Raw genomic sequence first — 13,203 nt, forward strand, 5'->3', positions numbered from 1 at the left:
CAGCTCTCTGACACAGTGCCAACATATTGTATAGTGACCTGAATACAAGTGTCCCAACAGTATTAAGCACAGGGTTATTGCGTTGGGTGGCTTTACCTTGTGCGTTCGTTTTAGTTGCTTTGTCTACTTTCGAATGTGATGAAACTGTAAAGTTTTTCTCCGAAGTTCTTATCTATCCATGAAGTACACCACCTACACTTGAATACTGGTTGGGCAACATCTGATGTGTTTGCATAGAGATTTCTTGCAGTTGATACAGTTGATGAAGTTGATATTTTTATCTCGCGGCTACTCTTAAGTGACTCTTTTGTATGAGAACATTAGTGGCCACTATAACCGTGTGGGAATTTTACATTTATTCTGAGGGTGCACGTTTGTAATATGGAAGTAAAACAAATAAACTTTGAATATGATTTTTCAAAGTTTCCATCAAGCCTTTGAAATCATAAAACAGAAATGTACAGAATCAAATACGATTGTACATCTAACTGGAAGCATATAACCTCCATACTGTCAGACACATAGCATACATACATACATCCTGATTCTCATTTTCTGTTCCATTGACATGGATAATCTGGACCGTGTGCAGCTCGTTCAGCCTGGTGAGCCATATTGCCAGAGGGGGTTTTCAAGCCTGCTTCTGCTTGACATGGCACTTTATTTGCTATGCCTGCTTAGCAGTGTGTTAGCTTTCAAAGGTATCAGACCAAACAACAAAAATGAAAAATAAGTAAAAAGAAGGGCAACCATTCTGGATAATAACAAAAATGATAAAAATTGCACAGTTAGGAGGCTTGACACCATTTCAGGATATGGATGAGATTCGGGGATGTGATCAGTTAAACTCTGCAGGGATTTGGACCATGTTTAAAAAAAGCCATGAAGGAATGCAGAGAGTGCAGATACACTCCTGATGTAACCAGAATGTAACACCTAATCTGAAAGGTTTCCTGTTCCACAGAGTCAAATAAATGGGGGCATTCATGCACTATGCAGACCTGACATGAACCCTTTAAGATTTCATTGTTTGAATTCATCTCATCCAGACTGGGTTAGCCACATGAGAAGATAAATTCAATTTGAGGAAGTTCTGGCTTTTACAGCCAGCCTGGCAGTTTCACAAGGTAGCTAATTAAAATGTCAGGTAGACTGTTGATTGCAAATCAACATGTTACGTGACAATTTAATTGTCATGGTGCAGTTACATCCCACTCATCTGGTGCTACAAGCAAATTAAAGCAACTACTAAGATCTATTTGCATCTCCTGTTAACCCCGGTCTGTCTCTGTTCTGTATTGTCCTGATCTTTGAATAATCCCTTCTGTGAGACACCCACACTACCATTTTGTCAAGCAGTTTACATAAAGCTTTTAGTTTTTATTATTTAGTTTATGCAGCAAAAGATCCAGACTCTACACCTGTGAAGAGGAGTCCTCTATATATTAAAGGCAATATTTCATGCTCAGTGGTTCTTACACAGTTTATGCAATCTGCATTTCAAAATTCTGTCCAAACTGACAAACCATTTCAGTGTAGAAAGGCACATATACATGGTAATTGTGTGCTTTTCGGTGTCAAGCAGGTCATCCCAAGTAATGTGTTTTATATTCACGAGCGCTCATCCTGGTGGATCAATTTTTTTTAGAGTCCAATTGTTTTTTCTGGCTCGGTGGGAAGATAAGAGGGTGAGAGGGACTGCCAACATAATTGTCATCTGCATTGCAATCGAAAATTGTTGTGGAAAAGCTTTCACCACGCTGCAGATGTCAAAACTCTATCAGGAGCCAAATGAGAGGACCTTTAATTTCATACCAACCTGAAATATGGAATGAGTAAATAGAAAGATGAAGTGGAACAAAATTGCAGCTCAGGCCTGATGTAGTATACATATATATATATATATATATATACAGACAGACAAATGCAAAAACACACATACATGGATCTCTGCAGGTCTGCCTATCTACATAGACATCAACACAGGCGTGCGCACACACACACACACACACACACACACACACACACACACACACACACACACACACGCACACACACACAAACACAACCATATCCACCTCGAATCCTGACGGAATTTGCACTGAGTCTGTTTTGCGGCATGAAAATAAGATATAGGAAAATGATAGGGAAAACCGTTTCATGTAGGCATGGGAACTTGACTGTCCATAATTAGTTTTTCTCAACCATTTCAACCAAAGTAATTAGATGATGTCATAGAATTGCACTTTTTGGGATCCTGAGAGGAGAAATCACAACATGGAGGATTTCCTCCTCTAAAATTTATGAAAACTAAAAATGTCTACCTCTGCACAGGAACAACCTAGACTCCGGGAGGTTCTTATAAACCACTGCATGATTTTAACTTTGTTTAAAATGTTCTCAGACCATGTCTGATCTGTGTGCTTCCAGTCCACCTCAATAACCAGGGCAGGCCTTTTTTCTGCTAGCTGTATATAACAGATATTCAGTGAGTTGCCTTCTTGTCTTCTGCCGAAGCTTGTTGCCGCTGTCTTCTTCCTTGCTCTCCAACATTGCCATTAAAGGAGAAGTGGTCTGTCCTTTCGCTGTGAATACAAATGAGGGCAAATGATGGACTGTCTTCATGTTCCCATCCCCAAACAACACCCCAACATCTATTTACATAAGAGAACTGTGTTGGTGTGAACTGCTGAGCAGCCCAGCAACGCTCGGTCCAGTGTGTGTCTCACTACATTGGCCTCCTTGGTTTGTGTCCTCTATTGTTAGTCAATGCAGCTACTCTGCAGGAGTTGTTCCTGAACCTATGAGCTCTTTCTCTGTAAACAATGGAAGTGAAGTGTTTCCTGTAATTAGCATTGCTCAGGTCTACCTCTTCTTATGAAATAGAGACTCTGCAAATATAGCATAAGCATCCCTCAATTGGGAGTTTGCCTATAATGAACAAGTTTGTTCATGGTCTTGTTTTTGCCTGCGCTGGCACAAATGTTGATTTTCCTTTGACTTTCCTGAGGCAATAGAAAGTAAGGCCGAGTTAATGATTAGGTAGAGCAATTTTCAAGCAAAACAAAGGTAATCAGTGAGTAACCCTAGCGTTACAGCGGAGATAGATGAAGTGGTAGGTGGCCAATTCTTAATTAGCTGTGGTTAATTATCTGAGGCACACAAAGAGGTGCTTGATTATGCGTAGCCACAACCAATGATCAGCGTGTTGGCTGATACTTCAGGTAAGATGACATCTCAGTGAATGGCCTTGCTGATAGCCAGGCAGTCACTGCGCTTAGACATTCAGAGAAGCACACACAGACACACAAAAATGTACGCCTGCAAATCTCCCGTACAAGCCAAACTGAGAGACAAAGAGCAGCTGAGAAGGAGGCGGATGAGGAGGAGGAGGATTGAGGAGAAATGCAAACACAATGTTAGATAACGAGAGCGTAAGACCAAAAATGAAAGTAAAAGTGAGGAGGCGTGCGAGATGAGAGTGAAGAGCTTAAAAAAGATGTACTTAAGAGGGACAATATGCAAAGTAAAAAGATATAGGAGAAATAGAGTAAAGGAGGGATAGACCACAAGGCTAAAATAAACATGTTTTCACTGATAAATGATGCAGGCAACCTTTGGGCCAGTAATTAGCAAACATGTTACCTACTGAACTGTGATTATGGCTCCTTCCTAGGGGCAAATTGAAATTTTAGAGGTGCGATGCATCATTTCCCTTAGACTGTCAAAAGCCACTAAGTGGTGTCTGAGATATTGCAGGTGACTCGCAGACAAACAAATGAACAATACAGTGCGCTCTCTCTCATGGGAAATGCAGAGTAATTTAGGAGAAGGCTGGATGGCAGTCCACTTCATCCATCCCTTTCAGTTTCAGGCAGTGCAAAAAACATCAAAAATTCCACGTATGTGAGACTTGTAGGAGAGAGAGAGACGGAAATCTACACGAAGTTTAATAAAGAGGAGGTGATATGAGGGAGGAAGGTTTAAAATAAAGGTGAAAAGGGAGACTTAATGTGCACACATAAATATATTTGAGGCGAAAGTGAGTGCAGAGGAGAAGCGGAAGGAGAGACGGATGCCAAATGAATAAGAGGGGGCCGGCGAGAGAGTGAGAAAGATAGAAATAGACAGGAAACAAACAAGAAGGACAGAGGGAGCGAGGAGAAGCACAAGATGTAATAAGATGTTCAGATGAGGTTTAAATCAGAAACACAAAGACAGGGAAGCAGAAGGTGAGAGTGAGGCTGATAAGGTGGAATAAAATGGAAGATGAAGTAAGGATGATTTAGAGAGGCAGAAATAGATTATTATTGTATTTACTGGAGGAAATGTGGAGCAGGAATATAGAGGAGGGTTTTTGAAAGATGCATGAAAGGTATAATTTTCAAGCAAAGTTTTTAAGGAGACAGTGAGAAGAGAAATATGCTGAAATAAACATTTGGAGTGGGGAGAGAAATTGAAAGCAACAAAGCTGGAGAGGAGTGTGAGTTAAGGTAGTGAGACTTCGAGTGAGGCGCACAAGAGTTTTAATCTCCAAAACAAAAGCCAAAAAAATTTAGGCGGAGAAAAATTTGGGAGCTAAGTGGTGTGAGAAAGGGAGGGAAGTGGGCAGATGGGAGAGAGTGAGAAAAACAGAAATTGAATAGTGGAATGCAAAAGTACTTTTTTAGAGAGATACAGACAGACGCAGAGAGAGAAAAAAGAAAGAGAGGGAGAGATTGACACTCAAATGTAAATAGGGAGAGGAGGGTAGACTGGATGAAAAAGCCGCACACTGGTGGGTTCCTCAAAAGCCCCTTCAATATGTATGAGGGCAGTTCCATAGACTCTGGCAGCCACAAACAAGCGACGGAACAGAAAGGAGAGGAGAGAGAAGCAGCGCAGGTTGTGTTGAAAAGAAAGAGCTCTTCTCCTCTCAGCAGACTTTACAGTGTGTCAGGGGAGTCTGAGTCCTGAGAAAGAGGACCACCCAGAGGCTCTGTTTACCATCCCCTGCTTTTCCTTGACACAACAACACAACAGCCTGGGAGTGTATGGGGGGCACATCGCGAATAACCTGCCCACTAAATTACAACGGTGCACCAAAGCACAATTACATCATTACAACACATACAAGACTGGCCCTGAAAGGGAAACCAAAATCATATCGCTTGGTAAACAACCCAGCACCGCATGACACTTATACAATGGGATTTTAAACAGAAAGCTCTAACAATCTCAGAGGGGCCAGCTGAGCACCTTTCTCCAGAGGAAATAGGTAGCGGGGAGACTGAATAGTAATGACAGTGTTTGCAGAGCCATGTTTTTTTTGGAAGAAGTTGCAAGCTAGATGCACCTGATCCCAGCGAATAGTCAGCATAACTAGATTTGAGATGGAACAGCATGTACTCACGCTGTCAGTCCCAAAGATGCTAAAGCTGTCCATGTTTGCTTATTACCCCGGTAAATATGTTGAAATGAAAGTGACAGCCTCTGCCTTCCCCCGAAGAGCAGCGATCTGTCCAAAGTGCCCAGACCTCCCCAGCACTGATAGACCCTGGGGAGCCTTGAGGGATGCCCAGAATAGTGCCATCCCGACTGTCAGGTTGACAGCAACAACAAGTGACACCATTGCTAACAAGAAGTAATACTTAACATGCACGTTTGCTCAACAGCTACAGCGACATCAGTGCTGACTCCTGCTGACAGATGGGAAGCATACTATGTAACTTTTCAACTCTGAAGTTGCTTTATGCAACTCGTTTTGCTGATAGTGTGAAAAATATACATGCACTGAGCGTTATATAATCGAAGATACTTTGAGGCTTTGCAGCCGAAACATAGCAATAGATGGTGTGAAAAATATTCAGCATAAAGGTCTGGATGTATACACACTGAGAGACGGAGTGGTAAATAGATGGCTCGGGGCTTTTCAGCAGAAACAAGATAGTGTGAAAAAAAAAAACACTGCTGCTCCAAAGTCTGGAGGAGCACAGAGATAGTGGTAAATCCAACTGACACCAATGCTGTGCCTGTGCGCATGCTGAGGATGTGTTTACATAAGTCTGCTTATGAATGAGCAAAGAGTATAGCATGTGTGGTCCACAGCTGCAAAGAAAGGAACTGTTTGTGTGCAAGTGTGCCATGCTAAAAATCAACTTAATAGCAATTACTCCACCCTCCATTCAAACAGGCACATGCTGCCTCTCTGCCTTATTACTTGAGGCAATAAGTGAAAGACTTTTACAGCCTCTGACCTCGCTTCCTTTTTTCCATATGAACAGGCGTCCCTCTGCCACGGCACACTCCACTAGTCAAACCTCTCTCTTTCTTAAGAAAATAAGGAATAAGGACTGAGGAAATGAATTTTACTGCCCCATTTTCCCTCCCTCTGCTTACTGACAAAGGCACCACACTCACCCTCAGCGACTTCTGCTCCTCCATTACTTAAAGAGAGGAAAGGAAAATGAATGAATTTTACAGCCTTTGGTCCTATCTGTCTTCTCAGACCCCACCTCCCCATCTGAAGTGGCACACTCTGCCACTCTCCCTCTTTCTCATTACTTAACACAAAGATTGGAAATGAATTTTACTGCCTATGCCCTTTCTTCTCTCCTCAGCACCATCCTATAGTTACTCATCCACATTGCTCTCATTGTCTCTCTCCTTTGCAGCCTTAAAGAAGGAGAAAATCAATTTTACAGCACCTTCTCCCCCATAAAGTGGCACACTTCAGATTTTTCTTGTTTCTTCCTTTTCTACTTGTTCAAAAAAAGAGAGGGGCCAAAATCAATTTTTGGCCTCTGCTTCCATTTTACAGCCCCAAGCCTTTTCCAAAGGAACGGCACACTTCATCCTTCTGTTTCTGCAGCGCTGCCCTCTCCGAAAGCCTCACAATTCATTAGCATACAGGTGGTATCTTTTGTTTCCTTCTAAGGCACACTTCTGCTCTGTATATTGCCCATGTGTCCACTTTGAACGCCCGCCAGTGGAGGCATTGTGAAAAGGCCGAGGGTATTAAAAGGTCACTTAAGATAACTGGCCCTTCTGTTGGCACACCTCCTCCGACACCTCCCATAGATAAGGCGAAGTCATTAGTCTGGGGCTGAGCTGCCCTTTCACTGCAGCCTATTCAGGAGTACAGGGAGTGGGTAACTGAGTTTATCTGACTTTTTGATCTTGGTCGTACAACGATACTGGTCTGAGCTTAAAACGTGGGCACTCACACTTCGACCTTCCACTGAAATGTTTCAAAAAAGAAAGATTTTCATGATTATAATTAAGTAAAAAAGTATTATTTGCATTGGATACATTCATCCAGTGCCTTTTCTACCAGGCAGGTCACAGAACGCACTGGCTCCAAAACAGATCTTTTGATTCCTCTCCTCCCCCAAGACGTGCACTGTTACCGCAACCTCTTTTACATGATTACACACATATCTGCTACCCAGATGCTACCCACCCCCCTGTCCTCCCTGCCTTCACCACCCCTCCCTCCTCCAGCTGCCTCGCTCCACTTGTGGCTGCTGCTCCAGCACCCTATTCATTAACAGCTTCTTAATGCTCCCAGATGGGATGACTGTAATTTATGGTGGCCTCAGTGTGTTTACGTTTGTGTGTATATGTGCGTGTGCTTGTGTGTATGTGTAAGTCGATGTGTTTATCCATAAAATCTATGCATAGCAAACAGATTTGTTTATATGTGTAACTGATTAGAACCAATAGAAAAGGCGTTATCTTAATTAGACTGCACCTACAATTATTTGGATCTATTTTCCACACAACATTTGCACTCGCTCAAGAGTAAACTGTGAGCATATGCAAATATGTTTGTGCTGATTTCCCTCTCTGTCCTTTGTTTGACTCAGGCAGGAGCACGTATCGCTGGAGGGCAGAGTGAGGACAGCGATTAAGGCACATATTTCAGGTTTTTACTTTGCTCACTCAACAAGGGTTTTGTCTCCAAAACTGACCTCAGCTGGAGCAATACAGTTTTTCCATTCCGTTTTTCCCTACACTTTGCATTTGGTGCCACTGAATTAAGATGTCATGAGCTCGAATGGGAAGTCCCCACGTCCACGCAAACATGAACATGTGTGTGCAGTATGTTTGCGTGCACGCTCATGTGTTTATGTGTAATTGTTTGTATGCTCACATGCCCGCGTATCTGACTGATGTTCCATGCCCAAACCTCAGCTTACGGATGCTGGCATGCTCACTCCCTCAGATTGCGAAGTATCGATTCCCAGCTCCTCTCCTGCAGGGTGAGGAAGGGTGGAGGTGGTGGTGATGGTGGTGGTAGTGGGTGGGGGTTACAGAGGTTACGGAAGATTTGCTGGCTGCCTGCTCTGCCAAGGAAAGGCTGTTTCCTAGAAATGGGGAGACAAACACACACACAACAAACACACGGACAGTTATCCTCGCCTAAACACGGCGCACTCGTACTGTAAAAGCCCACCCGCATTTTGTTACAGTGTAATGTACACATACACACCCACAGATACACGTATACGTAAGCATGTGTACCACACACACAGAATGATATGCCGACAAGACAATCTGCTGTGTTAAGAGGGAACTTTCCCCTTCTTGACTCTTTGACCATGTTGCATTTCCTGCACCTCGTACTCCTTCTAGTCCAACGGAACTCCACTCTTGGTAAAAATAACCCCTCTGAGAGCCAGTCAGCACTCGTTGGGGCCCGTTCTGAAAACACAGGGTGCCCACATCGCCTGTTAGCGGCACCATTTCTATTTGAGGAGACGTGCACGTTGGGTAACAGTCAGGCTCCAGTGGTGGGAACGGTGGCCTCAGAATGCGGCAAAGCATTGTGGGAAGGGATCTTTGGGGGGTTGCGGGGTCTAACAGTTGCACCTTTGAGCACTTATTCCTAATTACTCCGTTTGTGCTCAACATTGCTAATGGCTCGCAGACGTGACACACATGTGGAGACAAGGTGAAGAGGCTGAGATGATGGAGTGCTTCATGGGGACACACTACACACCAATATCCTGCCCGCTGGAGCTGCTGAGCAAGAAAAACAGATGGAAATGAGCACCAGCGCTCTCCAGCAGACGTGTAAATATACGTATACACACACAGATGTGCATACAGGTTCAGGGACATGAGTACAAAGGCACAAAGGCTGGAAGGAAAACAAACACAGACGGTAGGATTTTTGGTGGCGTTCGCACTCTCTTTAGCACGCATGGATAGGCTGTCACATCCAAACACACATTCAAACACACACACACATGCATACAGGCCAAGTATGTCCTCATCGTCAGCATGCGTAGATAAGTATATGTGTGTGCGAGTGTGTCCTCTCCGAGTCGACCGCAATGCACAGCTGGCAAGGAGAGAGAGACTTGAGTGTGTCAGTGTGGTCAGGTCAGGGGCCCCGTCTCTCTCCGCTTTCCCCACTATCCAAGTTCTCTCTGTCTTTTCCTCCTCTTGTCCTCCCTTGTTTTTAATGTTGCCTTCCTCTCTCTTGGTCACATTTTGGCATGTTCCTCTGTCTGTCTGCCGGGTTTGTCGAGACGCTAGCCCTTCCCAGGTTTCTTCAAATGCAAATATACAAACACATGCAGTTAGATGCAGAAATTTAAGAGAGAAGGAACTTCCCACTGCAGAGACACATGCATTTAGAAATGCAGGGACACATACATTTTGGGCAAACCCAAACACAAAAATGCAGATATTTTTATTCAGTCTGTTTTTGCAAACTGTGCAGTAGTAGCTAGCTTCAACATTCACACGCTCTCAAAGATCCCCCATCCACCCTCTACAGGACATGTCTCTCGTGTGAGCACTGACCACATTACAAATGCTCAAACAAACACTCACAATGTAATACAAAACTCAAAAGACCACAAAACACTGCAAACCAACTTATCTAAATACAGTCATGGGTCAGGACAAAGAGGTGTGGGGGTTGGGGGGTCACTAGGAGACAAAACACAAACTGAATCTCCTGGAATATTACTGGAGAGTCCATGTTCAGTCTTTCCTAGAAAACAGGACAATAGCCCGGAGACAATTCTGTATATATTTTATGGATGAACTAAAAGCATTTTCCTAGAATCTCTTGTTGTATTTCACACTGAGGATCCCCCAGGCTTGCCAGGATGCGATTTATTTTATAAACCCTTTAAAAACTTTATTGACATGACAGAGAATACACTAATCAGATTAAAAGTGCTCAGCATCGCTGGGGGCAGGTAGTCAGCAAAAGCAAAATCGATGGGAATGAGTGTTCCAAAAAAAACTGGTTCAATTCATCTGTCAGTTTCGATTTGGAGAGAGTGTTGGGCGTGACTGTAGCCAACGATCATTTGCAGCAGTATTGGGACTGGGACACAATAAACTGACATAACTTGTGGATAACATAAAAGTGGAGGTTTTGTGGAAAAAGGAGGGGAGTTTTCTTTTTGCCAAGAATAATCTGGTTAAAATTTCAACAAGCTAAACAGTGGGCAGCAAAAAGGATGTTGTTTGAAACTGAAAACCACAGTATATTTATTAATATAATCATGAGCGCTCATAAAAGCGGGCTGCTAATAAATCATGCGCTCACACGTAATGTAGATAAAGTGTGTGTGTACAGGCATGTGTATGAACATGTGTGCGGATTTCGTGTGATTAAATGTTGCTTTGTGTGCATGTGTGTATGTTTGATGGGTGTGTTTAAGGGCCTGCAGCACCTGTGCAGGCAGAACAAACACACCTGAGCACATTTACCTTGGTGATAACAATCTTTCATTAAGCCCTATTCACTTTTTTCTTCAAGAGCAGGGAAACGTGTGAAGAGGAGATCCCTGGATCAAATATAATTAGCCTGGACATTTGGCTCAAAGCAGCATGAAAGCCATTAAAAGATCCTGACTGTCAGCGTGAACCATTAGAATGATTTATTCACATCCAAGTGTGGTTCAGGGCTAGCCAAAATATCTTTATTTTTGGACTGAAGAGTGAAATGACCTTGGGAACTGAAATAATTGGTTGTGTATGGGGGACTTGCATTAGCCGGGATACAAAATGTCACTGCATACACAGACAGCAAAATGATGTGGTCAATTCTACATGTGCAGAATGTTGTCCCACATGGAAACAAAATGTCCTCAGTAACAATTTGGGTAAATGTCACCCCTATTGAATGTACAATGTAGCTTGCCAAAATGACTTGCAGAAAGCCATTATGATCTAGCCTTCCCACTGTACCCCCTCGCCGATCTTGGCAACATGGCAAACAAGCAATCATCATTGAAAGGCAGAACGAAACAGAAGAAAGGAAAGAACGATATTGTTTTTCCTTGCCAACATTTTGGCTGATGATGCCCCGCACGTTTTGGAAAACAACGCCATCAAACCCATCTCCATGACTTGTCATGACAACAGAGGGTTTTTCCCCTGATGTCAAGAACGCCCTCAAGCTTGTTTACCAAGAGAAAGAAATTCAATCTCAAATCAAACCAAACCAATCAAGGAAAACCATACCTTATCTTTATGGTTTAGTGCTGGTGCTCTACCTAGGTTAGGTTATTTGCTTTACTATATGAAGGATGAAATTCACAGATGTGTTTAATGTCTTTCAAAATGTGGAAACATCATGAAGGACAGCCGCAGAGGTATGACAAGGAAGTTCAAGGAATACATAATGACACATTGCTGGTGGTGGTACTGGTTTTCTCTGATGGGCTGACTCATCTCAGCAGTGACTAGCTCTCCAGGCAGAATTTTCAGCAACCATAGAAAAGGAGAACATAACGGTAATAACATACACTCCGAGCCAATAAAATCACAAATGTGTTTAAGCAAGTGAATACTATCCCACAGGAAGTAAGGCTTTCCTCAGTGGCTGAAGTCACTCGTTAACGACATTGGACATCTGAACTTCAAACTGCACTAAAAAGAAAATATTAAATATTTTAGTCAAACTGATGACATCTCAAGACAGACACTGTCCAGATAGTCATATCAAATATTCATCCAGCATGTATGTTAAAGGAATAGTCTTGCATTTTGGAAAATAAGCTTTTTTGCTTTATTATTGAGAGGTAGATGATTAGAGACTGACACCACTCTCATATTTGTCCTGTAAATATGAAGCTACCACCAGCAGCTGATTAGCTTAGCTTAACATACATTCTGGAAACAGGGGGAAACAGCTAGCCGGGCTATGTCAAAAGGTTATAAAATCTGACAGCACCTCTAAAACTCACTCATTTGTTTAATCCATTCAAAAACAAAGATTGAAAACATCAGGTTGTGGGTTAATGGCAGGCAGTCTTTGTGCTAAACTGAGCTAACTGCTTAGCTTCGAACAAAGCACCAGCACCAAGCGACTGCTGGTGTCGGCTTCATATTTACTGGACGGAAATGAGATTGGAATCGATATTCTCATCTAACTCTAATCAAGAAATCAAATAGGCATATTTCCCAAAATGCCATTATTTCTTTAACCTACTTTCAGTACCAGATGAAAGATATTTTCTATGTCAGGGCAATCCAGAGAGTGTCAGGCAAGAGGAACTGTAAATTCAATGAAACCTCCTAATTTAATAAAAAAAAAAATGGTTATTGAGATGCATTTTAAAGTGTTTAGACACATCATTCATGCCAAATCTTACAAGAATATTGTAAGAAAATACTACTGGCTGCATGTAATTTTGCTGATCTGGGAACTGAAGCTTATTGTAGTGATGCACTTTAAAGCTTCTGCTGAATGTCCATAAGTTTAAAAATGTAAACAAGTCTTAATCTCTTTCCATTCTCAAGTGAGTCTTTAGTTTTAACAGTTAAAATGACACTTTGGGTAAGTCATCAAGTAGGATCACTGGGTGATAATCCTGGAGTGAAAATTATTGTTTGTTAATGAGGACAGCATACACTTAATACCCACATTGGCTGGCCCGAGGGCCATCAGCAATAGGCCAACGTGACCCAGTTTAAATCAACAACTGACCTAGTTCTTCCGCTTGACCTGCTGAAACAGAACGTGGTGCAGAGGGCTGGCGGCATTGCCATGGTCGCCTTTGTTCACTGTTTTCATTCCCTGTCCAAACTAGTGATCAGATGCTAATGCACAATAAGTTAGACAAGGTGAAAATAAATAAAATGTTGTACTCCAGTGAGAGCAGTGACTGTGAGCAGGAAATATTTCTGACAGTATATGAAGCCAACACAGGCAAGAAAGCGTCGTTTTTCTCTTGAATGTGGGTCATA

The sequence above is a fragment of the Thunnus thynnus genome, chromosome 15, assembly GCF_963924715.1.
Source record: "Thunnus thynnus chromosome 15, fThuThy2.1, whole genome shotgun sequence".
Classification (NCBI taxonomy): Eukaryota; Metazoa; Chordata; class Actinopteri; order Scombriformes; family Scombridae; genus Thunnus; species Thunnus thynnus.